Consider the following 4,964-nt stretch of genomic DNA (forward strand, 5'->3'; position numbering starts at 1 on the left):
AGAGGAAAGAGGGAGGTCTGGGCAGAACACCACCCCGGGATCCGTGGGAAGAGCCTGCTGTATTTATTTCCCCGGAGCTGATAATTATCCTTCTCCTTCAGTGCTGCCCAGACATGTGTTTTGAGATCTTACAATGGCTTTCTCTTGTGGTTGGGGATAGCACCTTACTTTTCCAAGGAGACAGAGGCCTGGGATTAGATGAGTGAAGACACTTTTCTCGGGGGCTTCCCTGGTGGCGCAGTGGTTGAGAGTCCACCTGCTGATGCAGGGGACACGGGATCGTGCCCCGGTCCGGGAAGATCCCACATGCCGCGGAGCGGCTGGGCCCGTGAGCCATGGCCGCTGAGCCTGCGCGTCCGGAGCCTGTGCTCCGCAACGGGAGAGGCCACAACAGTGAGTGGCCCGTGTACCGCAAAACAAAACAAAAAAAACCACTTTTCTCCATTAAAGACTCCAAGATGGATCAGAATGAGAGAGTCTTGATTTAGAAGAGCAAAGTAGACGGAATCTAGCCTCGGAGGTCACAGCCACAGGCCTGGGGCCTTAGAGAGCTGGGAATTCACGGTCTCTAGAGATACGACTGAATGTTTACATAAGGTCATGTGAGTGCCACTGTCCTGCTACAGTCCTTCTGGAAGGGAGTGCGGGCATGGCTCGCCTGGTGGACTGCCCAGCGCAAGCGGTGCAGCTGATCCCTAAATGTTCCTGCCAAAATTGGTGTCTCTTCAGACCAGTCTAGTCAGTCGCCTTGAGGCAACTGAGGTAGCTTGGCAGGCTCTTCTCCCCGCAATGTCAGAACTGGAGCCAGGCTGACTCCTTCAGAGACTGCTTTACGGAGCAAAGGATGTCTGCTCTGTCAGGAAATGGCATCTCACATGCCCCATGCTTCCCTGGGACCCCTGGGACCCTCAGTGAACCTTCCTCCTTTACTCTGAGCATTCTCAGAGCTACACTGTGGTGGTGAGAGGGGTCTAAGTGCCTGTGATGTTTTGACAGTAAGAGAAAAACTTCTAGGTTTGATGTAACACACAAAAAAACCCTCCTTATCTTAGAGAGGAAAAGGCTACTCCATGACACCGTCCTAACAAATACATTAAACGGTTTTCCTGGCATTAGCAGATGACAAGTATGTTCTGTAGCTATTTCATGCCCACTTTCCATGAACATGTTTGCTCATCCTTAGAGCAAAGATCTTTCTTGTTGTTTCCTCAGAGAAGCTACTTCACCATACCCAAAACACTACAGTCTTAGCAGCCTGATAAAGATCTTTAAATATATTTTGGTAATGAAAAGATGCTCAACATCGCTAACCATTAGAGAAATGCAAATCAAAACTACAGTGAGGTACCACCTCACTCTGGTCAGAATGGCCATCACCAAAAAGTCCACAAATAACAAACGCTAGAGAGGGTGTGGAGAAAAGGGAGCCCTCCTACACTGTTGGTGGGAATGTAAATTGGTGCAGCCACTATGGAGAACAGTATGGAGGTTCCCTAAAAATCTACAAATAGAAACTACCATATGATCCAGCAATCCCACTCCTGGGCATATATCCGGACAAAACTATAATTCGAAAAGACACATGCACCCCTATGTCCACAGCAGCACTATTCACAATAGCCAAGACATTGAAACAACCTAAACGTCCATTGACAGATGAATGGATAAAGAAGATGTGGTATACATACACAATGGAATATTACTCAGCCATCAAAAAGATTGAAATAATGCCATCTGCAGCAACATGGATGGACCTAGGGATTATCATACCAAGTGAAGTAAGTCAGAAAGAGAAAGACAAATACCATATGATATCACTTGTATGTGGAATCTAAAATATGACACAGATGAACTTATTTATGAAAAGAAACAGACAGACATAGAAAACAAACTTATGGTTACCAAATGGGAAAGGGGGTGGGGCCGGGATAAATTAGGAGATTGAGATTAGCAAATACAAATTACTATGTATAAAATAGATAAAACAAGGTCCTGCTGTATAGCATAGGGAACTATATTCAATATCCTGTAATAAACCATAATGAAAAAGAATATGTACATATATATATAAAACTGAATCACTCTGCTGTACACCAGACACTAACACAACATTGTAAAACAACTATACTTCAATAAAATAAAAAACAAACAAACATAAATATATTTTGGTAGCTATTATCAAAACCTTATTTAAGAACATGTTCAGTGGATAAGGGCTTCTTCATTTTGCATACACACAGGACCACGTGTAAAAGCAAAACGGTTAATTTCCAGTCTCCGTTGGATCGAAACAAGTCATGGATGAATAAGTGTGATTTAAGGAAGGGCCACTGGTCCATTCCTTGAGTGGTCAGAGATCAAAAGGATTTGAGACATGGACATGCCAGGTCAGGCCAACTCTTGGTTGTAAATGAGCCTCTAGCTGACCTTGGCTTCACATTTTTTTTTGTTGTTGTTACTTAATGTTTCCTGAAAAACTGAGATGCCTGTGACCGCATGAGACAAGGAATAGGAATATAATTCACCTTGACTTCTGAGTTATCAGTATTTTATTTTCCTGGAACAGACACTGTTGATATGCTTCTCAGAGCTCCTAGACCTCCCCTTGACCATTTCTGTGCACCTCCTCCCCAACTTCCATGGGCCTACACCAGTGGCTACCTTAGAAGACAGCCCCTTGGTCACTACTATTCCCAGCTGAAAGCACCTGGGAGCTTGTATGCCCTGGGATAGCCCGTAGCCAAGGACAGACTTCTGTAGAAATAGGGCGGATTGTAGTTTCCGAAAACGGCCACAGCAACATCTCTGGTCCTACATGTTCTTCCAGAACCTTATTGCTGCCCCACCAAGAGCTGGAGTCTACTCCCCCTCCCTTTGAAATCGGGTGGGCCTTTGTGACTACCTCAACACAGAATGTGGTGAAAGTGACGCTGTATGATTCATGAGGCTAGGCTATGAAAGGCAATATTGCTTCCATCTGCCTCTCCCTCTCTAGACACGCGGCCTTGGAACTCAGCCACCACGTTGTGAGGAGCCCAGGCCACGTGGGGAAGGTATGGATGGATTTGTTGGTCTCAGCCTAACTGCGGCTGGGAAAGAATCGCCAGACATTTGGGTGAGTAAGCCTCCAGAAGATGCCAGGCCCCAGCCTTCCAGCTGCTTCAGCTGAACGGAATGAAAAAGAGATGAGCTATTCCCACCAAGTCCTGCCCTAAATTGAAGAGTCATGAGAAAAATGAGTGTTGTCGTTATTTTAAGGCACCACATTTGGGGATGGTTTCCTGTGCAGCAATAGATACCTGATACAGACTGAAGGACCTGGAAGTAGGATGCTACCATAATAAAGTCCCCAAATGGGCCATTGGGACTGGGTGCCAGGTGGAGGCTAAAGGGACCTTGAGGAAACGACCACTGTAAACCTAAAGGGCTCCAAAGGGACTGTCCGGACAAGCTGGGTAGCTGTGGAGGTCCACAGCAATATTTCCGGTCCCACAGGCCCTTCCAGAATCACGCCACTCCCCACGAAGAAGTGGCGCTTTATCTCTCTTCCCTTTGAAATTGGGCAGTCCCCAATTCTGCCTGACTGAAGAGAGCAAAATTATGACTGTCATTGTTTTAATCCACTGTGTGGGAGGGGCAGGGAAAGATGGACTCAAGGGGCTAATCTATCAGTTACTCTAGACAAACACTTTAAAAACCAAATATACATAGATTATTCCTAAATTTAATAATAAAAAAACTAGCAATACCAGGATTTTTATTTACTTTTTCATGTTCATACTTAATTCTAAGGCTTCTCTGGGTGAAAAACTCTAACTTACTAAGGGAACAATAATTTTATCATTTCAAGGGAATCAGGGTTACCATTCTAAGCAAACTGGGGTGACTTTCTTGCTAGGCCAGAGTTACCCATGCACCACATTTTTGCTTGGGGCATGAGATCTGGAGCAATAGACACATAAGGACATTTTTCTCATGACCACAGGGATAATTTGAGCCCAATTATATTGTAGCTTTGCTTAAACTTTGCGATTCCCAGGCCACTCCCTCCAAATGGGGTGGTCTCACAGCCTGCACCCTGGATGACGCCTTCCCTAATTATCAAGGTTGGTCTGAGTTTGCAAACCTCACCTCGCCTCCCTCCCAGCCCCATTCCTTCTGCAACTCCATTGGAACATGACTGCCTAACGCTATTCTGAATTCTTTTCATGCTCTTCCAGTCTGGCAGGGCCACGCCTCTTGAATGTATTTAAGTCCAGTTGGATTCTGAGCATCCCTCCTGTCTTTGTCGGGCTCCCTTTGAGGCCATTTCAACAACAGACACAAAGATGATCCCTGGAGCATCATTTATGACAGCCTAACGATTGGAAACAAATGCAATGCCCGGTAAAGAAACTGTTGAATCTCAGTTAGGTCACACTCGGGGTAAGACAGCAAGAGGGGAGATACACTAGCAGCCCATCCATCCAGGCCTAGGAAAACCTTTAGAACAGACTGGGGCACGGGAGACCTCAGCCACATACAGCACTTGGGATCCATAACCCACGCACCACCTTAAACCAAAACCAGTGCTGACTGCGTGAAGCAAAGTCTTACAGCTCCCCAAGAGAGGGGAAAAGCAGTGTGTCTGTTCACTGCATACCTGCTTCCAGGTACACGGAGGCACGTGGGACACAGGCGAAGAACTTACCTCATACCCGCACCCAGAGCCTGAGATGCAGAAACCCAGCAACTAGAAGAGGACTGCAATCTCTGTCTCCCTCCCAGGGAAAGGCCGAATAAACTCATTCATACCAAGGGTTGGAGGTGGCTCTGGAATGTCTATGTAGGAAGGGTTTAGGGAGGGCAATCTGGTTGAAGAGGAAGCTGGCAAACTTGGGTGGAAGCTGTGTCAGCCTATTAAGTACGATGTTTTTATTTGTAAATGGAGATTACATCTCACCACTGTCGCAGCCAGCCCTTGG

The sequence above is a fragment of the Delphinapterus leucas genome, chromosome 13 (assembly GCF_059928025.1).
Source record: "Delphinapterus leucas isolate spDelLeu-1000000601 "Yukka" chromosome 13, BTC_Dleu_Yukka2, whole genome shotgun sequence".
Lineage (NCBI taxonomy): Eukaryota > Metazoa > Chordata > Mammalia > Artiodactyla > Monodontidae > Delphinapterus > Delphinapterus leucas.